Source organism: Sinocyclocheilus grahami, unplaced genomic scaffold (assembly GCF_001515645.1).
Source record: "Sinocyclocheilus grahami isolate Dianchi unplaced genomic scaffold, SAMN03320097.WGS_v1.1 scaffold113.1, whole genome shotgun sequence".
Lineage (NCBI taxonomy): Eukaryota > Metazoa > Chordata > Actinopteri > Cypriniformes > Cyprinidae > Sinocyclocheilus > Sinocyclocheilus grahami.
Genome location: NW_015505292.1, coordinates 99770 through 126309, shown reverse-complemented (window position 1 = coordinate 126309; position 26540 = coordinate 99770). Strand labels below are relative to the sequence as shown.

The window sequence follows — 26540 nt, the reverse complement described above, 5'->3', positions numbered from 1 at the left end:
AGTATAGTATGAATGTAATAAGGACATGCTATATCTGTCATGTTGTCACTGTTAAGTGATTTACGTATGGAATCAGTTGCAGCTAACAACTGCCACAAATCCTCTCCCGTCGCCTTATGGGATAGTTAGTTGGATGCGCACTTCAGATTCTCACTGGAAGTATCTTTGTACTTTTGACCAACTGTTTTATGAATACCTTGAACATGGACATTCTATTCTTTTCAGGTACATTTTTTTTGCCTACTATATTATATGTAGTGAAGTGTGCATTTCCTGATGGAGCCACAGTCTCTGTACCCGATAACGCCTTCATGGATCACTTCCACATTGGACAGTAATTTCAAATCAGCAAGTGTATGTCAAGTCTGTCATTTGGTACAGAGCTTATCAAACTGAGGAAGCAATTCAAGAATCATTATCGAACCTATCCACTAGACGTCAGCATTTCTTCAATTACATTACCTTCTTGGAAGTATTAACTGTACAGTCCTCACCATGCATGATTCTCCACTGCTCAGTCCAGCACATAGCATAGTTGGTGTCAATCTAGTTCTGTGGCATTGTTCACACACCGCTCGTGCCAGCACAGATATTTTTAGCCATTCAGGTCTGCACTGCCCATGTCCTGCTAAAAAGAGTGTATAACATTGGCCTAAAGCTCCACAGAGAGCAAAATGTGCAACAGAGAAATTAAAATTATGCTTTAGGAAAGAAGTTGTCTAGAAACCTTTAAAAAAAAAATTTGGCATGTTGGTTGCTCACAGGTTATAGACACAGTGTGCATCAGAAAGGATCCATTGTGACTAGATGATCCTCCCACTGCAGTCAAAGCCAGCACCCAGACCAATGGTTATGTGCCACAACAGTTTCCCATCATCCACTGCTGTCCTTGGGGTGTCCAGTCCAGAGGCAGCAAAGATGTCAGGCATTCCATACGGAGGTGAGAAGTCAGTAGAACATTTGCATGAATATTTGTGGTACACCCTCACAGTCTGTTCAGAGATAAACGCATCCACATTTGTGACTCAGTATGTGTGTGTTTTGACTCCAACTGGATTCCACGCATTCTAAAGTCCCTCTGAGACAAGGAGACTCTTTTAGAGCTCAACAAAAAAGTCGATGTGATGGTGGACAGCAGAAAGGACAAAAGCAAGCGTGTGTGCAGCACAAACCAGCCGGCAAATGTGGTGAGACTCTGCTGTCATCATCTACTTCCTCCCTCTGATCTTCTTACGCTGTTTCTCTGAGATCTGTGAGGAAATGTGCCATCAGAATCATTTTTGTCATCATTTCATGCATCAGAAGTCTGTGGTTACAAACTCAGTGCTATCAAATAAAGACTTAGTATGTTGGGTTCTGTATAAGCAGTATTCATTGTGTCTTTGTAGCAGTATAGGATTTTATGTCAAATATATAAAAAATTGGTGTCCAACCGTTATAAGACGTCTCTTCTAATTTAATATAAACATTTTCATTATAACTTATATTACTAACATAATAATTAAGGGAAAAAGTTGAATTAAAACATTTATATGAATTCAATGAATTTTATGTTTAATACATTTTATACACATACAAAATGTATAATATCATACATAACATAATATTAATTAACCTTTATTAATTTATTTTTAAATTAAGTTTAATAACGTAAAATAATACATATATAAACTGCAACGTTTTTAACTTTTGACATTACTGTTGACCTTTTGGTGGAAGTATAAATATTTTTAGGTTGGCTTGTGTGTTTATTCTGTGGCATACTATTTGGACATGTGGGACACATATGGGTCAGGTTTGGATGGGTGAAATTTGAACACCTGCTGTGAGCTTTTTTCTTTGCTCATGTTGACTCTCACCTTTTTCGCTGATAAAAGAAAAGGAGGCACTGAAACCGCCGGCAGAGATGCTGTTGTCTGTGCTAAACTGCAGAAGCATTTCGAGACCATAGCTGAGAACAGCTGGAGGGACGTTCCCGCCACATGCAACCACTTAAAACACAAAAATTATAATAGCAGAGCACTTAAAGACTACATTTCTCTTTCTCAAAATGGTGCATTGCAAGATCTTTAAATGCTGTTCTATTAATCAAAGAATACTGAAAAAAAAGCTATCACGGTTTCCATAAATATATATTAGATAACATAACATAGATATCAATAAGAAATATTTCTTGAGTTTTAAGTAGTGTTTATTCAAATAAAAAGCATTTATTTTGAATTGTAATAATATTTCATAATATTACATTAAAGGGGACATCGGATACCCATTTTCCACAAGTTGGTATGATACTTTAGGGTCTTCATGAAATGTCTGCAACATGCTTTGGTTAAAATTCCTCAACAGTCATGTAACACAACACCCTTCTAAACAACTCGATCACAGCGATCCGTTTCGGTGCATGTTTCTTTAAAAATGATAATGAGCTAATGCTCACTCCACCCCTCTCTTCTGTTTTTTGTGTATTTAGTGGTGTGTTACCATCAAAAACAAAACTAATCCACTGCATCCTCGGTGGCTCTGATGTCGGAAGAAATTAAGACTCGTATGTTCACTTTTAAATCCAACTCCAAAACACCTGCATTGTTTACGAATCATTTGTGACCCTGGACCACAAAACCGGTCAATTATTCGAAATTGAGATTTATACATCATCTGAAAGCTGAATAAAAAAAGCTTTCCATTGGTGTATGGTTTGTTGGGATAGGACAATATTTGGCCGAGATACAACTATTTGAAAATCTGGAATCTGAGGGTGCAAAAAAAAATTTGAAATATTGAGAAAATAGCCTTTAAAGTTGTCCAAATGAAGTTCTTAGCAATGCATATTACTTATTAAAAATTAAGTTTTGATATATTTAAAGTAGGAAATATACAAAATATCTTCATGGAACATGATATTTGCTTAATGTCATAATGATTTTTGGCATAAAAGAAAAATCAATCATTTTGGCCCATACAATGTATTTTTGGCTATTGCTACATACTGTCATACTGCTCAGAATTTAAAAAAAAAAAAGTGAATGGATTTTTATCATTGTAGGGTGGTTGTGTCCACACACTGCTAAGACACCATGTAAAAGTGAATTTTGCATCCGATGTCCTGTTTAAAAAAAATCTTACTGACCTCACAGTACATTTCAAATAAAACTATATACAGTATAAATTATATAAAATACTTACATTTTGTTATGTTATATATAATCATGTTTTTGTACTTTACCTATTTCATCCTTGTCATCAATGTCTCCAAACACTGTGATTGAATCGTATTTGCAGTTCTCTGACTCCTCAAGGTCAAAGTCGTCAAAGTCAAACTTTAAGGAACATAGTGAAGTTATTCTATTGTAATTAGCATGTTAGCATATAGCAAACAGAGTGATATGATTATGAACATGCACTTAAAACACAAAAATTATAATAGCAGAGCACTTAAAGACTACATTTCTCTTTCTCAAAATGGTGCAGTGCAAGATCTTTAAATGCTGTTCTATTAATCAAAGAATACTGAAAAAAAGCTATCACGGTTTCCATAAATATATATTAGATAACATAACATAGATATCAATAAGAAATATTTCTTGAGTTTTAAGTAGTGTTTATTCAAATAAAAAGCATTTATTTTGAATTGTAATAATATTTCATAATATTACATTAAAGGGGACATCGGATACCCATTTTCCACAAGTTGGTATGATACTTTAGGGTCTTCATGAAATGTCTGCAACATGCTTTGGTTAAAATTCCTCAACAGTCATGTAACACAACACCCTTCTAAACAACTCGATCACAGCGATCCGTTTCGGTGCATGTTTCTTTAAAAATGATAATGAGCTAATGCTCACTCCACCCCTCTCTTCTGTTTTTTGTGTATTTAGTGGTGTGTTACCATCAAAAACAAAACTAATCCACTGCATCCTCGGTGGCTCTGATGTCGGAAGAAATTAAGACTCGTATGTTCACTTTTAAATCCAACTCCAAAACACCTGCATTGTTTACGAATCATTTGTGACCCTGGACCACAAAACCGGTCAATTATTCGAAATTGAGATTTATACATCATCTGAAAGCTGAATAAAAAAAGCTTTCCATTGGTGTATGGTTTGTTGGGATAGGACAATATTTGGCCGAGATACAACTATTTGAAAATCTGGAATCTGAGGGTGCAAAAAAAAATTTGAAATATTGAGAAAATAGCCTTTAAAGTTGTCCAAATGAAGTTCTTAGCAATGCATATTACTTATTAAAAATTAAGTTTTGATATATTTAAAGTAGGAAATATACAAAATATCTTCATGGAACATGATATTTGCTTAATGTCATAATGATTTTTGGCATAAAAGAAAAATCAATCATTTTGGCCCATACAATGTATTTTTGGCTATTGCTACATACTGTCATACTGCTCAGAATTAAAAAAAAAAAAGTGAATGGATTTTTATCATTGTAGGGTGGTTGTGTCCACACACTGCTAAGACACCATGTAAAAGTGAATTTTGCATCCGATGTCCTGTTTTAAAAAAATCTTACTGACCTCACAGTACATTTCAAATAAAACTATATACAGTATAAATTATATAAAATACTTACATTTTGTTATGTTATATATAATCATGTTTTTGTACTTTACCTATTTCATCCTTGTCATCAATGTCTCCAAACACTGTGATTGAATCGTATTTGCAGTTCTCTGACTCCTCAAGGTCAAAGTCGTCAAAGTCAAACTTTAAGGAACATAGTGAAGTTATTCTATTGTAATTAGCATGTTAGCATATAGCAAACAGAGTGATATGATTATGAACATGGCACAGCCAAGTTAGGATTTCTGGCACTGTAAATGTCTTAACTATAACATTTAGGGCAAAAAAAAAGCAGTTTCAAAAGTTACAACTACTGAACTGAGTGGTTCTAAATTTGAAACAGTTTACATTGCACTTTGTAAACAGCAGGAAACAACCAGCGTTACATGACTGCAGTGACGTCATGGTGTCGCTCTTTGGAGTCTAATTGAGTATCACATTCTCTCTTGCAGTGAAACCGATCAGAGCTCCCAATCTCACTGCATGAATGCATTCATGACTGGACAGACAGGTCACGACTGGACAGAGGAGACACCAGGCAATGACTGGGCCAACACGAGGGCTAAAGAGTTGTTTTTACCTTGACTATGTGGCCTTCTGGGGCATAGATAAGCCAACGCCAAAGAGTGCTGTTGCTGTAGGCTTGCGGGTAGGCGGGTCTCCGCACAGCCCCCTTGGGCTGTAACAGCACCACTGTTCCACATTCAGCCCCTGCACAAACACACAGCCAAGTTAGGATTTCTGGCACTGTAAATATCTTAACTATAACATTTAGGGCAAAAAAAAGCAGTTTCAAAAGTTACAACTACTGAACTGAGTGGTTCTAAATTTGAAACAGTTTACATTGCACTTTGTAAACAGCAGGAAACAACCAGCGTTACATGACTGCAGTGACGTCATGGTGTCGCTCTTTGGAGTCTAATTGAGTATCACATTCTCTCTTGCAGTGAAACCGATCAGAGCTTCCAATCTCACTGCATGCATGCATTCATGACCGAACAGACAGGTCACGACTGGACAGAGGAGACACCAGGCAATGACTGGGCCAACACGAGGGCTAAAGAGTTGTTTTTACCTTGACTATGTGGCCTTCTGGGGCATAGATAAGCCAACGCCAAAGAGTGCTGTTGCTGTAGGCTTGCGGGTAGGCGGGTCTCCGCACAGCCCCCTTGGGCTGTAACAGCACCACTGTTCCACATTCAGCCCCTGCACAAACACAAAAGGAGAAACTGGTGAAATGGAGCCTGGCCGATGACGTTGCAGCACAGTGTCACATTTCTGTCTGGCAAGGGTCATACTAAGGGGAGCAGTGTTGTGGTTTGAACCTACTTCGTACCTTCTCCTAACTTACCACTGGTAGAAGGCCCCCTGGCAGACATGCAACTATGGAAACAGTCCCATTGAGATAAGCTCTCCTCTCTCTGAGGAGCCTGTCGGCAGTAGTGTGAAAACAGAATTCTACTGAGAAAACGTTTGTTTGCCTCTCATTCTGACTGGGGAAATGAACACACCTTGCAGACAAAGTGATGAAACCAACAGATCAGTTGGGCACAACCTGTGCTGCTAGGGAGAGCACAATTAGGGTGGAACGTTTTTTTAATAACGGGACTGTATGGATGGCAAATCCTGCACCTGTGCTGCTTACATCAGACACAAACTGCACCAATAAGAACTGGAGATGGAGGCTGACCACCACAGAATCGACCTGTTGAGCAAGGTCACAAGGAAACAGAGAACCTCACAACCACTTGCAGAAGGTAGAACAACAACAAAGTCATAGTTTCTGCTTTTCTTTTCCCCCCTCACCTATTTGCCTGTCTTCATCCACATACACAGTCAGATGATCACTGTGGCACTGTGTGTCATTCTCCAGGTCAAACTACAGCAGAATATGTTCTCCAGCGGCAACTCGAATGGACCACAGACACATTCTGTGGCAAAAAATGAAAGATTAACTGCTGTGAAAGTTTCCGATTTTGTCTTTTGGGTTGCAAATATCTAAGATACTTCAGATGTGACTCACTCATTGCTGTTGTAGCTTTGACCTGGGTGAGCTGGATTTCTGATGATACCTTCACTTCCAGGTACAACTCCATCAGGTACACTGCACAGGGACCTGTCCACACCTGTGTTGAGTTCTATAGGTAATTAGTCATTATTTAAAGTGACTTGCAGTACACTTACAGTACTCACAGAGATGAGGTTAAGTGTCTTCCTGAAGAGCCAATCTTTCAGTTACTAAACCCGATTATTAACCACTACCAGTTCTAGGAGTTTGAAAGCAGGTAAGTAGCTCTAACTCGACAACAATACCTTTTCCTAAGATTATACTTGATCCATGACAGGAACATTAAGACATCAGTAAATACTCCAGCTGAGCCTCTTCTGGACAAGGGTTTGATCTTGTTGTTATACCAGCTTCGACCACAACCCTTACCCCATGATATGACTCCCACAGCCACCCAGCGTCCATCTGCTCTGGGGCAGAGGAGGGGACCCCCAGAATCTCCCTGGAGCACAGGAGGACAGATAGGAACTCAAAACAGTTACAAGAGTTTGGACCATCTTTGCCAACCTGAACTTGAGTGTCATAGGTGATAGTACTATTTGGGATGTTAATTCTGTAATTCAATGTTAATGTTGGGGGAACATCTTTAGTGTCAACTTACTTGGCAGGCATCTCTCCCTCCTCTCTCTGGGCCAGTACACAGGACTGTGAAGGTATTCTGCCCAGGCCTAAGTGTTTGTAGGACATGTTTGCACTTGCTTTGCTCTAACAAGTCCAGCTGCACCTCCTGAAGAACCGAAGGAAGTGGCCCTTCTAAAGAAAGTACAGACCTCTTCACTTTTATCCTAGTAATGGTTTAAGATATCTGAGATTGGTCTTTCAAGCATTAATTGTTATTTCAATGTTTTTCAAATGGCTTCTCTCTCTCAGTAATACGACCCCATCCACCAACAACACACATGGTCTTGGGTGGAAACCCCTCCCCAGAGTATGGCAGACAAACAGGCTTAATAAAAATCACTTAGAAAACACACATTATGTTAATCTCTAAAAATTATTTTCAAACTATATATAAATACATAAGTTGAGTTAATGTCACAGAATGACTTGCCAAAGTGAATGTGTCCTTTGATCTCAAGCAAAGCAATGTCGTTGCTCATGGGAGAGAAGCGTTGATATTTTTCATGGAACTTTACAGTCTTTACGTGGAAGCTCTGCTTCCCTCTGTCAACTTTTCTTTGGTTGAAATCCCCTGCTACAGCCTCAATCTTTGTTTTTCAAATGGCTTCTCTCTCTCAGTAATACGACCCCATCCACCAACAACACACATGGTCTTGGGTGGAAACCCCTCCCCAGGGTATGGCAGGCAAACAGGCTTAATAAAAATCACTTAGAAAACACACATATTATGTTAATCTCTAAAAATTATTTTCAAACTATATATAAATACATAAGTTGAGTTAATGTCACAGAATGACTTGCCAAAGTGAATGTGTCCTTTGATCTCAAGCAAAGCAATGTCGTTGCTCATGGGAGAGAAGCGTTGATATTTTTCATGGAACTTTACAGTCTTTACGTGGAAGCTCTACTTCCCTCTGTCAACTTTTCTTTGGTTGAAATACCCTGCTACAGCCTCAATCTTGTGCAGGAAGTCCCTAGGGCAGGCAGTTATATTTGAGAGAAAGTCATTGAAGTGTTGGCATTTAAAAGTTATGATTAGTAATGGATAAATTACTTCACTTCAGTGCCTTTTGGAATGTAAAATTGCATTTATTTATCATGCAATTTGTTAAATTAAACAGTTACGTGCCAACCACAGATGGGAACCTTGTCTGGCCTCTGATCCTCCGATTACCCTCAAAGAATGGTCAAGGATGCCTCTTACCTTAGTACTTTGCATCTGGGTGCTTCCCTCTGTCAACTTTTCTTTGGTTGAAATCCCCTGCTACAGCCTCAATCTTGTGCAGGAAGTCCCTAGGGCAGGCAGTTATATTTGAGAGAAAGTCATTGAAGTGTTGGCATTTAAAAGTTATGATTAGTAATGGATAAATTGAGTGGACCTACATGGATACACTTGCAAAGCAATGAGCAGCAGTCTAAAGCCAGTGGTCTGTTAAGATCGCTGCAGCACAGAAATGTGATCCTCTGATCCTAAGAGACACCAGATGATAGTAGAATGAATTTTTGCACACTGATATATCCAACACTTCAGTGCCTTTTGGAATGTAAAATTGCATTTATTTATCATGCAATTTGTTAAATTAAACAGTTACGTGCCAACTACGGATGGGAACCTTGTCTGGCCTCTGATCCTCCGATTACCCTCAAAGAATGGTCAAGGATGCCTCTTACCTTAGTACTTTGCATCTGGGTATCAAGTGGCAGGACAAAGTTTTGTAATTAATCTGTGACTTGTTCCCATTCAATTGAATTAAAACATTTCTTACCACTGGGATGAACAGCAAAGGCCATTCCGAGACAACCCAACAAGCTGAGAAAACAGACAAAGGTCCTGTAGGATAATTGAGGCCTTTTGTGTCCTCTGCTGTTAAACACTAAGATTGGGGTATTTATAGAAGGGATGAAGGGGTGGTCTTTTTGACAAATGTGGTACTGTGGTTACTCATTAACTTCACACAGGAAATGAGCATGTTGAACAGAACATTGCATGTTGGGTATCTATGTTACCCAAATTAACTTTATATTTTGTGTTTTATACCTGATAGTTTATCAGTCTACTGACATTAAGGATCTAATTTGACTATAGAATACTTAAATATTTTGTGCATGTGTTTGTCTCATTTTCCTGTAGGTTACAAGGAGCATCAGCAGAAAAATATTTTACAGCCACTTGTGATTCAGCTGAAGGAGAAAAGCTCCTCCACTGACAACTGAGAAAACAAAGGTCCTGTAGGATAATTGAGGCATTCTGTGTCCTCTGCTGTTAAACACTAAGATTGGGGTATTTATAGAAGGGATGAAGGGGTGGTCTTTTTGACAAATGTGGTACTGTGGTTACTCATTAACTTCACACAGGAAATGAGCATGTTGAACAGAACATTGCATGTTGGGTATCTATGTTACCCAAATTAACTTTATATTTTGTGTTTTATACCTGATAGTTTATCAGTCTACTGACATTAAGGATCTAATTTGACCATAGAATACTTAAATATTTTGTGCATGTGTTTGTCTCATTTTCCTGTAGGTTACAAGGAGCATCAGCAGAAAAATATTTTACAGCCACTTGTGATTCAGCTGAAGGAGAAAAGCTCCTCCACTGACAAAGATGTTTCCCTCAAGGACCAGACTGACGTTTTAATCTAAAGGTTTACTGGAATTTGTTGGCTTTTGGCACTTTCAGAGTTTGCTGAAAATTGTGCACTCACATACAGTATGTAACAAATAAACAATTAATAATTAAACAGACTGAAGATATTATAGGCAACCTAAGAATTTATATAAGTAGGAGTTCAAGTAGATTCTTTCTCTCATAATTCAAATCTTTGAATTAATGAAGAAAATATACTCACCAATTACAAACATTTCTGAAGGGAAATGGACATTATTTGTTGCATTCTGTTGCAAGTTGAATGTGTGTATTTGGCCGATTTCTTATTGAGCTTGCCGTGCTCTACCAGTTGAACTACAGAAACTCTGTCATCTAGTTTGATTTCACACATTTGAGACATTCAAATAAAAGATTTGTGAATTCATGAACTAGATACATTTGAAAAAACAACAATGCCAGTTCACTCTGCCTTGCCTGCAGAGAATTTACACAAACCAGAGGTCTAGTAAACAGTAGGGAAGCTCTTCTTGATACAAAAGACAGTTGTAGCTAGATGATGGTATATGAAGCTCACCACTGGCGACACCAAACCAAACAAGAATGGAGTCCTGTCATAAAACTGTCAACACATTTGTGCTTTTGTCTGCAGAGAACAAAAGCTGAAGGCTGAAGCAATTCTTCTTGCAAAAAGAATCTTAGACATATTGACTTGTCAAGTTAAGTCTATTCAACCAAGGCCACAAATTACCACAAACAGAACCTTCGGGAGAGAAAAAGATATAAATTCATATGCGTTTTGATCCCAACTGTCAGTTTCATGCTAATTTAGTCCAGCACAACAGTTCTGGAAGTAAAATATAATGCTCTTTTGTTCTGTGATATCCAACAGGAGTCCCTTGACCCATGTTGCCTGACAACCACAGTAAACCACAGTATAGCAGTTGAGAGAAGCCAGAAAAACCTGATTTTTTAAAATTGATTCAAGGACCAGACTGACGTTTTAATCTAAAGGTTTACTGGAATTTGTTGGCTTTTGGCACTTTCAGAGTTTGCTGAAAATTGTGCACTCACATACAGTATGTAACAAATAAACAATTAATAATTAAACAGACTGAAGATATTATAGGCAACCTAAGAATTTATATAAGTAGGAGTTCAAGTAGATTCTTTCTCTCATAATTCAAATCTTTGAATTAATGAAGAAAATATACTCACCAATTACAAACATTTCTGAAGGGAAATGGACATTATTTGTTGCATTCTGTTGCAAGTTGAATGTGTGTATTTGGCCGATTTCTTATTGAGCTTGCCGTGCTCTACCAGTTGAACTACAGAAACTCTGTCATCTAGTTTGATTTCACACATTTGAGACATTCAAATAAAAGATTTGTGAATTCATGAACTAGATACATTTGAAAAAACAACAATGCCAGTTCACTCTGCCTTGCCTGCAGAGAATTTACACAAACCAGAGGTCTAGTAAACAGTAGGGAAGCTCTTCTTGATACAAAAGACAGTTGTAGCTAGATGATGGTATATGAAGCTCACCACTGGCGACACCAAACCAAACAAGAATGGAGTCCTGTCATAAAACTGTCAACACATTTGTGCTTTTGTCTGCAGAGAACAAAAGCTGAAGGCTGAAGCAATTCTTCTTGCAAAAAGAATCTTAGACATATTGTCAAGTTAAGTCTATTCAACCAAGGCCACAAATTACCACAAACAGAACCTTCGGGAGAGAAAAAGATATAAATTCATATGCGTTTTGATCCCAACTGTCAGTTCCATGCTAATTTAGTCCAGCACAACAGTTCTGGAAGTAAAATATAATGCTCTTTTGTTCTGTGATATCCAACAGGAGTCCCTTGACCCATGTTGCCTGACAACCACAGTAAACCACAGTATAGCAGTTGAGAGAAGCCAGAAAAACCTGATTTTTTAAAATTGATTTTTTTAATGCAGATTCCAACAAGCAACAGTGTTTGCCAGTAACATGATTTGCTCACTCTGGTTTTAAAAGAAAGAATGAAATATAGGCTAATAATATACATTACAGTGAAAGCCAGTGTAATAGAGTTACACTGGAAGCTGATTCATGTTATGTTAAGTGACTTGCCAGACAAGAAAATTACAGGCAGTGTAATGGATACATCAGAATTATTTTGCTCACATTTAGGGAAGTGCCATGCTGCTGTTAGCAAATACTGGGGACCATACTTTCATTCATTCACTTTAAATCATTTCTCATTCAGGTTGTCCAGCATAGGTCACACATTTTTAGCCATACTTTTTTTTTTATCTATTCCTTCTTGCAACACATTTTTAAGGATTGACCTATACGCTACTACCACATTGGTGCTTCATGCTATTGGTTTTTACAGTAACATTTGAGAGGCACTATGGTCCCTTGAGGGATTCTGGAAAAAATCCTACAATCCTACTCTGAAGAAGAATCAGTGATCTCTTATTTCTCATGTGATAGCAATTGATTTTACACATAGGATCACGAAGGGACGTTATTCCTCGCGCGTGGTGGGTTGTGACGTCAGTCTTGTTCTGAAACGCATCATTTGGCAACCCATCACAGTTCCTCTCAGCGAAGCTAAGCTACAACCCTACTGCGTTTCCCATCACTGCTGGATAGCGCACTACAACCCTAGCATCTCCAGGCACAAAAATAGCGTGGGCAATATATTAAACATCTCAGGTAAGCGTTCGGGTGTTTTAGCTATGTTTTTGTTGCCTCGTTTCTCCTGAGCTCAGAATTGAGTTTGCACATTTTTAGAGAGTGAATGCTAGCTGTTAGCACACTTTCGCATGCTGGCTTTTCAGCGCCGGTACGTTAGGCAATCCTCCCTGAAAGACGCACCGCTGGAAAGTAATGTTTTAAGCTGCTTTTCCGAGTGTTTACAACAACTTAATGCACAGTGTTATCGAGAAAATTCTTTTTGTTCCCTTGTCCAATTGGTGACCATTCTTTCGATTAAATAACCAGTGGATATTAAAAATACGTGGACGTCTGTTGAAACTTATTAGAATTTTATTGCAGTTTATATGCTTTATTAATAATATGCAGTTATTAAACATGTATTTATTACCATTTATTTCTCTAATACTTGTGTGCATTTATTTAATATTTCCCCCATGCTTAAAAGACTCTTATAAGTAAAGCAATAAATCTTACAATTTGTGCGACCGGTGAGGTTCAACTGTTACATTTTAGTTAAGAGAACAGGGCGCGTGACCTTATTATGAAATGTGAAGCATATGTCATTTTGGCTCGCGCTCAACGATTATGATTCATCCCGGTGACTCGAATCTTGTTACGGAAAAGATTTGTTCAGCTGATTCGTTCATTCACTCTTTCTGCATGTCGCGGCGTTATGACTGTAGGTGGCGACAAGTGTGTTTCTTTTTATGTGTTTTTAAAGGATAAGTTTCCTGATAATTTATTCACCCCCCCATGTCATCCAAGATGTTCATGTCTTTCTGTCTTCAGTTGCAAAGAAATTATGGTTTTTGGAGGAAAACATTTCAGGATTTTTCTCCACATAATGGACTTAAATGGTGGCTAAGGGACTGAAGGTCAAATTGCCGTTTCAGTGCAGCTTTAAAGGGCTCTACACGATCCCAGCTGAGGAATAAAGGTCTCTTATCTAGCAAAAAGATCAGTCATTTTCTAAAAAAAAAATGATATACATTTTAATCACAAATAGGGTATATGTCGAACATCAGCTGACCTAACCTGGAAAACAGGTCTCATTGCTTCCGCTTGTCGGAGAATGGGTTAACAGCCGTATTAAATAATAGCGATATCTATGGACTTTTAAGATAATCAGTTAAACTAGCTAGCTGTTTTTATTTTTGACGTTTTATTCCATTTTTATATCTAAATGTGAAAAGAATTTTAAAAAAAAATTTTTTTTTTTAGATATCAGTCCACATATGTGATGGACATTGGTTATGATCATCATTGGCTTCTACTTTGAAGGCATCTTGAGTAAAACTGCTTCATATTTAACTAAGCATATGCAAAAGCTTGAACCGGAAGCGACGAGACCCGGTTAACAGAATACGGAAGTCTGTTGCGCATAACCCCTATTGCACGTCTTGCACTAGCTCTGCCAATGCGCGTCTGCAAATTCACGCATTACATAATCACGTTGGAAAGGTCACACGTGGTTAGCTCTTCGTCTGTGTACTTTAGGATGAAAAACTCCTTCTCATTTTCTCCTCCAACTTCAAAATCGTCCGACATAGGCCTTGTTGCTTTACCTGTGTTTGTAAAGGGCGTTTGACTTTCTTTGCACGTTTGCTTTGTAGACACTGGGTCGGTACTTCCGCCTACATCAAGCGTGACCTTTCCAACGTGATTATGTAATGCATGAGGTCGAGATAGTGCAAGACGAGCATTTGTGGTTGAAATGTATATACATGTTTTGTTTTTAAATGATGTATTGTTTCGCTAGATAAGACCCTTATTCCTCGGCTGGGATCTCTGAAGTTCATTATATTTTATGGAGAAAAATCCTGGAATATTGTCCTCAAAAACTTTAATTTCTTTGCAACTGAAGACAGAAAGGCATGAACATCTTGGATGACATGGGGGTGAGTAAATTATCAGGAAATTTTATTCTGGAATTGAACTAATCCTTTAAGTGAGTCATTAAGTAATTTACTCAACCGATTTGTTAAAACATTAAGTCATTCATGGCTGGAACAAATACTTTATTTTAATTTGCGTGTCTACAAAACTGCTAATAGACTCCAGAAAGGGTGTTTAAGCATGTTTTAAAGGGGTCATATGATGCGATTTCAAGTTTTCCTTTCTCTTTAGAGTGTTACAAGCTGATTGTGCATAGATAAGATCCCTGAAGTTGCAAAGACTAAAGTCTCAAAACCAAAGAGATATTCTTTATCAAAGTTAAGACTCTGCCACGCCCCCCTAAAACGGCTCGTTCTAACACGCCCCCACATATCTACCTCACTATGTGGAAATATTTGCATAATACCGCCCTAATGTTCACGCAAAGAAAGAAGGCGTGGTTTCAGTTAGGGATGCACCGATATGAAAATTTTGGTCGATACCGATAACCGATTATTCTTTATTTTTGAAAGCCGATAACCGATATGTTGGCCGATAAATCTATATCCAAATTGTTATATACTTTTTGAGAGCCTGATTACAAAAAAGGTCTCATCATTAAAAGCCACATCCCATTACCAAATTTAGTCATAAAAAAGTCTTACAAATAAATAAAATAATGCATAAATAATGCAAACAAGTCACTGGCCCATTTAGCCAACTGTACTCTGTAGAATTATTTCGCCTGTTTTTATCCTCGTTGTGAACAAGATTGACTCATTGAACAAAATAACCTTTTCTCATTCATTCAGTCATCAGGTCCTTTTTCACAAATGAGATTTGTCAATTTAATAAGTTCTGCTTTACTCAAAGCCCATAGCCGCCTTGAGTCTTGTTCAGTCTCGAAAAACACTGAATTGTTCGGTAAAGGCGTAGGCCTATTCCTTCAGTAAGTTCAACTGATGAAATGCTCATTCCTGTACTCAAATGCTCCTGTACTCATTTTATAGTAGCAGTCTTGCGAAAGCAGTCTAAACTTGTTAGTTGAATAGAAAATATGAGTTCAAGTAAGTGAATGTTCAAGTAAGAATGATTTATTCACTTAAAAAATTCATTCTGATTCAAACTCAATGCCAAAAATGACACTTACACATTTTCTCTTTAATAAATGAAAATATGATGGCCATTTTGTTATAATACTTTGGTTATAGTAGTGTTTATTTTAAAATTTTCGAGTATATGTTCAAAAACAGCGAGTCAGGAATGAGAACTAGTCTGACAGGGCTTATTTGATTTTGAAATTGTATTTGTCTGTATCCTTGATTTTTCAACTTCTAAACAGCTAATTGCATATTTCTGTCATTTCATTTGGATGAATATCCCCATGGTTGTCCTTTTAATGAGGTTCACAAGACGCAAAGGCAGTGCAGTCTTGTGACAACATTTTATTTACTGTCACTGTATCTTTGATTCTGGACTTTAGTGGTCTGTCGTTGTAATTTTTTACTATGCACACACAGAATATTCGATCCCATTAGCTTTGAGTACTTTTATTTAGGTTCTTAATGTAAAGCTTTTATGCTAAAGCCCTCCTAACCATGGTCATTCTGTAGTTATTACATTGGTATTTGTTTACATATTATTTGTTACAGTAGTACAATTCCTCAGGTGCCCCTGTGCACAGCAGCTGCCCATGTGACACATTAATTATTCATACTGAGGATGTGGGATGTAGGATCAATTTGCCTCTGGTCTGGTGTACATGAAAGGGACTTGATCGTGTCAGATAGCCCCATATAGGATGGTTATATCTCCAATCGGTTCTTTCTCGGACGAGGCCAGCTTCTCTATAGGGACTGTTTTCTTTTACCCACAGTCTCAGAACTCCCTTTTTAGCTTTGCTCGCTGTAGTTGGATGCTGGTTAATGCCATTGTCACTGCATAGGCAGCTCTGGGTCCTGAGTCACAAGTGCTGAGTGGCTCTTGGAAAGAAATCGCACTGCACAATGTCTTGTCTCACCTTCTGGAATAATCCACCTGACCCCTACCATTAAACTGGCATTCATTAGCTCTAGATTGACTGCTTGCCCTTAAGGCAAGTGTGTAAAAATAACCCATTCACTTCGCTGAATGTTTTGAAGAGACCTTTTGATGCAGATTGTACCCTGAAAGTCTGGGGAAAAATCAAGGATTTGCCGCCATGCAGTGTGTGTGTGTGTGTGTGTGTGTGTGTGTGTGCATACTCTGCCCCGTTTGGGGTGCATGCAGCTGTGGAACTTGGCACCAGTGTTATGCAGCGAACAATGCGAGGCTGCAGCACCGAACAGAAAGAGGCTGCAAAAACAGCTCATCGCCAGCGGGAACGTGTTATACTGAGTGGCCTGATAAGTTTACGGAAAGGATCGGATGAGGCGGCTGGATGCATCAAGAAGAAAGTGGCAGGCTGAGATTGAAACATCATGTATTGGGTTGAATGTGTGTAAGATATGTGAAAGTGAGCCTTAAAATTGTCAAATGCAGATTGTCAAACGCAGATTAGATTACGTCCTATATCTTTTTGATCATTTACATGGATTTTTAGGCCTTGCAAATGTAAACATTTACTTGTCAGTTCTACTTTTTAAATTGGTCAGCTAGGTGAAATTATCTAAGAGATTTTGTCAAAATTGCAAGAATGCAGTACAATCTAATAATAATTTTCCAGTGTTTGTTCCAGTGTGAATTTAAGGTTGTCTATGAGTTTTGTGTGTGTGTGTGTGTGTCTGTGAGTGTGTGTGTGTGTGTAATTATACTTGTATAACTTTCAATGACAGATAGTAATTTTCTGTAAATATTAATCTAAATTTAAATGCGTGAAATCTGAATTAAAAAAATAATTTGTATATTTTAAATATACTTTTATTAACTAATAAATGTAAATCTTTGTATTTTTAAAATTATGTATATACAATTATAAATTCAAAATACTATTGTAAATTATAAATTCACTTTGGATAAAAGCTTCTGCCTAATTAATAAATTTAAATTTAAATTCATCAAATTTGTTGTAATTTTATTTTTAAACTAAGATTTTTAGATTTAGATTATTTTTTTTTTGTATTTGAAATAAGTCTCTTTTTTCAAGTTTTCCAAGGCTGCATTTATTTAATAAAAATATAGTAAAAAATAAATGTTGTGAAGAATTATTATATTTTAAAATAACTTTGTTCTATTTGAATATATTAAAATAATATCTGAAGCAAATCTGAATTTTCAACAGTGTCTTCTGTGTCATGATCTTCAGGAAATCATTCTAAGATGCTGATTTGCTGCTCAAGAAACATTTATTATGATTATTATTATCATATTAATGTTTAAAAAATGTGCTTCTAAATATTTTTGGTAATTGTTTACAGATTCTACAATTGAAAGTTCAAAGGAACAGCATTTCTATGAAAAATTTATCTTTTGTAACATTACAAATGTCTTTACTGTCCCTTTTGGTCAATTTAATGCATCGTGCTGAATAAAAGTATACGGTAATTTCTTACTGACCCTAGACTTCTAACTGGTTCTGTAGGCCTATGTGGGGGAAAAAATGGCAGGGCAAGTAGAAGTCAAAAGTAGAAAAAAATCTTTATCTCTTATTTTATTACATATTAACCCAGTATCAGCTGTGGATGAGCTGTATTGACTTGTTATCAGTGGACGAGAGATAAGAATAATAAACCTGTGTATTTTGTTGTGATTTTACTATGCCATTTAATTTGTCCAATCACAATTAGTGATATGTAAAGCTTTTTGCGGTCGATGCACCTTAATGCCGTTTAGGAGCACTTTTATTGACCCCAGCAAGTCCAAATCCAGCTGCGGTCCAGGATAGTAATACAACACCACCTCTTAAGTGGCCATTACACATTTAAAAAAAGTTAAGACTTGTCATGCAGTAATTGTGGATTGAGATCATAACAGGAAAGGAAGGAAGTGACCTGCATGAAATATTTACCGCAGACTGACGAAACTTCTGAAATTTCTGAAATTCTCTATTTGGGTGAGAACCCTTGTGAAATGTGAGTGTATTTGCAGTGTGATACTGTGTGACAATGTTTCTGTTGTGTTTTTCAGGGGTGTAACAGAGGAGGGAAGGTGCACTCAGGATGGTTACCATTCCAGAGTACTACGAGGGAAAAAATGTTCTCATCACAGGGTCCACAGGCTTTATGGGAAAAGTTCTTCTGGAGAAGCTGCTACGCTCTTGTTCTGGTGTCAAAGCTGCCTATGTGCTTGTCCGGCCCAAAGCAGGGCAGGCGCCCACTGCCCGTATTGCTGATATGATCAACTGCAAGGTAAGTGCAGGTCTGGAGGATTGCTGGAGAACTTCATGGTTTGGTCTCTCACTTCTCAATTGAGTTATATACTTCATGGCATAAATAAAGGGTAAGGCTAGGCGATACAAAAAAATAAGTACTGTATCAAGTGTCCCCAATCAAGTGAACAATCATTTTAACCAGACAGTCAAAATGTTAAATGCGTGCCAATGCCTAAACAAAAGCATACGTCTTTGATCTCTTTCTATTTAAAATGTCTTATGGGATTTATAACTAAGCCACAGATGCACTATTCAGATCACATGTTATATTTGCAGTGACTTTCAGGATGCTTTGAATGCTCTAGATTGCGCTGATAAATCTTATCTCTCGCTCTGTTTGCTCTTTACACACTTATGTTATACGCACATTTCTGGACATTTCTAGGTTATATTGACAGCATTGTCTCATAGGCTGTGCGTGACAGGAATTGATATGCATTTACTGCAGTGCTTGGCCAGACTGTAACCTTTGATTATGGTGAAAGTGATCTTGAGCCTTTGAATGTTTCAGCTTTTTGACAGACTGCGAGAGGAGCAGCCCGATTTCACCGAGAAGATCGTGGCGGTCAACAGCGACCTGACGCAGCCAGATCTGGACCTTAGCATAGAAGACCAGGAGACCCTCATGGGCTGCATTAACATAGTGTTTCACTGCGCTGCCACTATCCGCTTCAACGAGCCTCTGAAGTAAGCCGTAATCTCCACCCACAGGACGGCACAAAGCTTTATCCACAGCTAGGAGTTTAGAAGCTTCTTATTATTTAGGTGGTTATATCACAGGAAGCAACTGAGTTTTTATAACACGTCGCTTTAGTCATCTCTTCATTTCATATTATTATGTAGTCCATTGCATTAGGGCTGTTGAGATAATGACATATTGTCTGATGATTAACTGATAATTCCAATTAGCGATTTAGTTTGTCACTTACAGTGTCATGTAGCTTTAAATCATGTATTCACATTAAACCTGGAATCATACAATAAAATGCATGATTTCATTGAATGTTTATTAGCCTTAACAAAAATAATAATCATTTTATTAATGATACAATTATAATTAATCACTCAAATGCTGCTAATAATAATATTTTTTTCACCCACTAATACAAGTCATATTCACAAATACACAAATCATTGTATTATTATTAATAGTACTAATAGTTATAATAATATTGACATTATTGTTTTGCTACTACTATTATTTTTATATAATTGTTTTGAAATGATATATACGACTGAATTGTGAAATTGAAATGTTTCTTCTTGCCATGAATATAGCCACTGCTGCTGACATGGCATTAAATCATAAATAAATAAATAACTATTATTTTTATTATTACTATAAGAACTATTATTGGTAATGCTAATAATACAATTATTAATGATGCAATAAACATTACTATTATTATTATTAATAATAATAATAATAATACAATGATTTTTCAATAATAATAAAATGCATAGTAAGTAATATTAAAACAGTCATTATATTTGTTTTACTTTGTTTTTATTATTACTATTATAATAATTTTGTTAATGCTAATAATACATTAAGGATACAAAAAATGTATTACTATTTGCATTAACAACAACTATTTTAATAATAATTATTATATTATTAATGTACAATAAAATTTTTATTTTATTCATAGTAGCATTAGTAATTGCAATTGAAGTACTGTCATTATTATTTTACTTTAATATGTTATTATCAATATCATTATTATTATTATTAATGCTAATAATACATTTATTGTATCATTAATTATAAAAATATAATTTTTATTTATAATCTTATTATTAATAAGAGTAGCATTATTTATAATATTCTTATTTTTAATAATAGTAGCAGTAATAATAATACTGTAATTATTGTTTTTTATAATATATTATTCAAATATTTTGCATTAGTAATATATTTCTGCGCAAATTCTTCAGTCACTGTTGCTTTTTTATCAGATCACACCTGTATTGTCCAATTAAAATGAGGTAAATCTGCAGCGCTATGCATTCATTGCTTGCTATGAACCACCACCAATGTGGAATGAACCACCACAGGCTGTGCACGCACAAACACTTCAGAGGTGTTTATGCATTCTTCACCTGACTTCATTTTTCTTTCACAGTGCTCACGTAATGCACTGCTCCACCAGAAAGAGAGACATAAATGCATATATTGTGTCATTTACATTATATGTTTCCTTAAATTTCTCTTATTCAGATGGCTTAGTAAGTTGACAGGTTGAAACTACACTAACTGCAAATTACCGTGATTGGATCACATTTTTTTGGTTAGGTGCTTTTATACAAATCGCAGCAGGTCTGTCTTCAAGTTAATCAGATCTGCTCATGCTTCTGCAGAGTCACTGCAGTTCAGTGTTTTTTCTTTCTTTCTGTCCCTCTGCTGCAGAGATGCCATGCAGTTGAATGTACTGGCCACGCAGAAGATGCTTAACTTGGCTCACAGAATGAAGTATTTGGATGTGTTTATCCACGTGTCCACAGCCTACGCCCACTGTGACCGAGAGCTCATTGAAGAGGTGGTCTATCCACCACCTGTCGATTACAGGAAGCTCATAGACACACTTGAGTAAGTCTTAGCTCTCAAAAACACTCTTCTTGTCTTTAATTCCGCAATCGCCTTCCTCATCATACTTAAAGTCTAAAGCCTGAATTTCAATGATTAATAAATAAATATGTCAAGGACATATACGTAGTGGCTGTTTTCACACATAAAGCCATACATTTAACAATGCTTTCCCAGTTAGAGGTCATGCATAAACAAGGACCCATTGTCAGAATGCTTGCAAATTAGCTCTGGTAATTATTTGATTATTCATATTATTATTATTTTTTTTCCCTGAGGTTTATTTTATAATGTCAAATAAAGTGTTTTTCATGACCATTTTCCACACTCTGTTATTTCAGTATTATTTATATAGTATAATTATATATTTTTAAAATTTTTGAATTAGCTTTTATTTGTATATTTTCAGCAAATTTTGATTCAAGTTTTAGTAATTTTATGTGCTGAATTAAGTTAGTATTTTGGATATAGTATAGTATATACTTACTATTTAGTATGTTTTGTGTGTGTGTGTGTGTGTGTGTGTGTGTGTATATGTGTATATATTTATATATAAAATTATACTAAATATATACTTTGTTTTAGTTGTATTAATTTTAGTACTTTAACTTATTTCAGTTAGTTCAGTTAATTGTAACATTTCAAATATTCGTTTAACCCATATAATTAATTGCTTAGTAAAATGAGTGTGTATGTGTATATATATATAATGTATATACACACACACATGCATACATACATATGTGTATATGTATGTTTATATTTTAATCTTTTTTAATTTTACATAGTATATATACTGCCTAGATTTTGAACACCACTCTTTCTTTTTCACTCTGTTAAAGGGCTGGATAGATAATTTCAACGGGCCAAGCGGGATATTCATCGCTGTGAGTGGCCACTTTGATTTTTTAGAGTAGATTTAAATGCAGTGGCATTTCAATTTGTATGATTGTTTATTGGTACTTCATGTTAAAAGCCTTTTTTTGTTTTTTTTTGGTTGTGCAGGCAGGAAAGGGGATTCTGCGAACAATGAGGGCTTCAAATAACGCTGTCGCTGACCTCGTGCCAGTCGATGTGGTCATAAACACCACTTTAGCCGCTGCCTGGTATTCTGGTTCCCAGAGACATGCCAGGTCAGACATCCACACAAACACCAACAGGCACAATAAATCCCTCACACACGGATCACTGGAAAATAAATGCTGCTAGTTTTCTGACAGTGACATTTGTCTCCATCGCAGGCCGAGAAGTATGTTGGTGTACAACTGCACGACGGGCGGGATCAATCCATTTCACTGGGGTGAAGTTGGTATGGATCACTTTTTCAAACAAATCACTGCATGACTCAAATGCCCACAGTGGCCTTCAGTGCTTCATTATCCCCATTCCATTTTTCGTATCGACTGCAACTTGTCACGTTAAATGAAAGAGCGTGAGAACAGTGACATGTTTGAACAAGCGTATGAATGTAGTATGGACGTCAGCTGGTTCTTTCTTTGGCTCTTTCTTATATGTGATCCTTGACCACAAAACCAGTCATAAGGGTAAATTTTCCGAAATTGAGATTTATACATCATCTGAATGCTGAATAAATAAGCCTTCCATTGATGTATGGTTTATTAGGATAGGACAATATTTGGCTGAGATACAACTATTTGAAAATCTGGAATCTGAGGGTGCAAAAAAATCAAAATATTGAGAAAATCACCTTTTAAGTTGTCCAAATGAAGTTCTTAGCAATGCATATTACTAATCAAAAATTAAGTTTTAATATATTTACAGTAGGAAATTTACAAAATGTCTTTATGGAACATGATCTTTACTTAATATCCTAACGATTTTTGGCATAAAAGAAAAATCAATAATTTTGACCCATACAATGTATTTTTGGCTATTGCTATAAATATACCCCGGCGACTTAAGACTGCTTTTGTGGTCAAGGGGCACATATGGAAATGGGTTTAACTTTGATTTGATTATTCAGACTTAAATTTCTGAGACTTATCTTCATAGCTGTCTGGTTTCCACTGAAGTGAAGTAGGGTGGGGAGGAATGAGTTATGATAACCACCATTATTGGATGAGTTATGCGTGGTTTTGTGATCCCATATTTGGTTTTTATAACCTTTTATCATGTTGTGACCTTAAAATCTGGTTAAAGATTCGAATCTATCTATATGGAAAATGCAACATGGCAACAAAGTAATTATTTGTCCTTGATACTAAATTGTGTGTCCTTGATATTAAATTATAATATGTAATATTTATATAATATTAATTATATAATATTATTTATATTATTATATTTATATTATAATACTAAACACTTAATTTAATCAAATTAATCTGTAAGTTATACATTTTCATTGCTCAAATAAAGGGTTTTATTTTTATGTAGCGGACAGAAGTATATTATTGAATTTTATGGATTTATAGCATAATTAGGTCAGTAATGTTGTGTAATACATATGATTATATAATGTTTATTTCTTATATTACTAATATCTTAATTTAAAGTGAATCTATATTAATGACTTAATTATAGCGGTGCAACAGTCTTGTAAATACTTTGTCATCATTTCATACAGTTACATTTTATTTTAACTGCTAATATGGATCTGGTCTGATTTTTATTTCAAAAAATACCTTTTTCCACAGAAACATTTAGCTGTATACTGCAGCAAAATGTGCCTTATGTTTAACATTTTGCATTGCACACACTAAATATGTCTCAATATGAGATATATATTCAAAACTAGCTGTAAAACTTGTTTCAGGTGAGAAATCCTCAGTGATTTGTTTACCCTGTTTAGGTTGTGACGCAACTCCCTTATAATTAAGCCTTTGTGAGAATATGTCTCAATGCCTTTGCTGCTGTTGTTACTGTTATGACAGCAAACATGTCTCTAGTGAGCTCTTAAAACAGGTTTGACTCTCACTGTTGACTATCACTGTGATGATGAGTGACTGAAATTCAGTCAGACTGGAGATATTTATAACTATTTATATCAGAGACATTAGATGAACCACAATACAAGTGTGTACTGAACCATGCTGTATACATTTTCTACTGGAACCATTTCACCCATAGTTAATTTGTTAAAATACAAACAATGTTTGGTTATAATCAGCATAGTGTTGCAGTTGGAGTAATCCTTTTATCACTAACATGACTCAACAATAAGGATTTTTTTTTTCTGCTGGCCCAATCAGACTAGTAGTTCAGATTTGTAGATGCCCTTCCCATATTTTCCCTGCCCAATCCACAGAAAGCTTTTATTTTTAATGTATCAAGACAAAAGTGTATGTGCTTATTTCCTAAATTAAGAAATATATTTTTAAAAAAGCTTATATTTTTAATATATTTTTATAAACAATATATTTTTAAAAAGCAATAAACAAATAATTTGGTAAATTAGCCTATATTATATATTTATATAATTTATATAATACTTTAATATGTTTTAATATAGTAGTGTAATATTTATTGTTATATATTTAGTAAATAACAGTGTATATTTAGTATATTTTATTTATATGTATTTATATTATATATATATATATATATATATATATATATATATAGTAGTATTTAGTATAATATTGTGTGTTTAGTATTCAGTATAAATATTGTATTATTTATTTATTTGTTTATATATTTATTTATTTATTTATATTTATGTATTATGAATATTTATTTATTTATTGCGTTTAATTTCTGTTAACTGTCCCGAAATACTCTCACCATCCTTATTGTTGAGACGTGGCCAAAAACTAAGATGAATTTTAGAAAATGATTAGCATGATGCTTTGAAAATTATCTTAATACTTGGATTATGCCAATTAAGTGACCCCAATGCTTATGAATGGAAGAAACCATCAAAATGTTGCTTTTTAACCCTGAACCAAGTCATGCACAGCTGTGCCGTTTACTGTTGAACCCCTTTTTGTCTCTTAGAGTACCATGTTATATCCACTTTCAAGAGGAACCCCCTCGAGCAGGCCTTCAGGCGGCCAAATGTAAATCTCACAACCAATCACCTTATCAATCAGTACTGGATTGCTGTAAGCCACAAGGCGCCAGCATTCCTATATGATCTCTTCCTCAGGATGTCAGGAAGAGAGCCAAGGTAAATTCGACCGCTTCGCCCCTTTTTCTCCTGCCCCGCTTCCTCCTCCACACTCGGTCTAACCGTCACGTGTCGCTCCCTATGTCTTGGGCAAGGATGCATAACCCACTCGGAGACTGGGTTCTGCACGCTTCCCGTCCACGTGTGTGTGTGCTTATCCGTGTGTGTATGTTTTGTTGTAGCCCTGTGTTTAAAATGCTCTTGTATGTTGTATGCCTGTATTCCCTTCTGCAGAGTACTGCATAAACATGACGTTCAAGACCAATCCCTTAGAACAGGCTTTCAGACGCCCCAATGTTAACCTGCGATCCAACCCTTTTACCAATCAGTACTGGACCACAGTGAGTCACACCCTTCCTGCCCTGCTGTATGACGGGTTTCTCATGTTGACCTGTCAGAAGCCCCGGTAAGGTCTTCAGTACCCGCTTCTCCACCCCTTTGTCTTCCCTCCTCCCTTCCCTCACCTCCAGCACTGGGTGTTGGGTGCGTGGTGTGGCATGGCCGACAGGCCGGCTGGGAAGGAACCGCCCAGCCTGGCCATCTTCTTGACTTCATGGCATCGGACAAATGCTGCTGCTGGGCTACCATAAAGTGCATGGAGTCCTGCACGCTTTTTTTGTGGAAAAGGAGATGAATCCATCCCATAAATCCATCTTTATCTTATGTTTTCTTCCCCTCTGAGCCATGCCATTAAGTCTTCAAGAGAGGTCGTTTGATCTGCTCTTGTAGCACATAAAAACAGTGGAAGTTGGACCTGTACTCACTAAGCAAGTCAGTGCTCAGCTGAGATCAGATACGGACTGTTTGCACTAACATTTTCCATGAAAAAAGCCAAACTGATCAGAGAACAGCACTCATAAGTAATGGGGCCAGGTACCAAACTCTCTGCTCTTAGAATTGGTTTAACTCAGTTGTTTTCAAACTGGCATCCAGGACTCCCAGGAGGCTGCAAGAGGAGACTAGGGATTTATTTATTAAAATGTTATGCCGTATATTTACAAAAAAAATAAA

At 36.3% G+C, this 26540-nt stretch overlaps 2 pseudogenes; one reads left to right on the top strand and one right to left on the bottom strand.

Annotated features, from left to right (window-relative positions):
• Positions 1–758: 758 nt before the first annotated feature.
• On the bottom strand, positions 759–9060 carry LOC107589189 (ovochymase-2-like; annotated as a pseudogene).
• A 3359-nt stretch (positions 9061–12419) lies between these two features.
• LOC107589157 (fatty acyl-CoA reductase 1-like) overlaps positions 12420–26540 on the top strand; it is a 22368-nt pseudogene continuing 8247 nt past the window's right edge.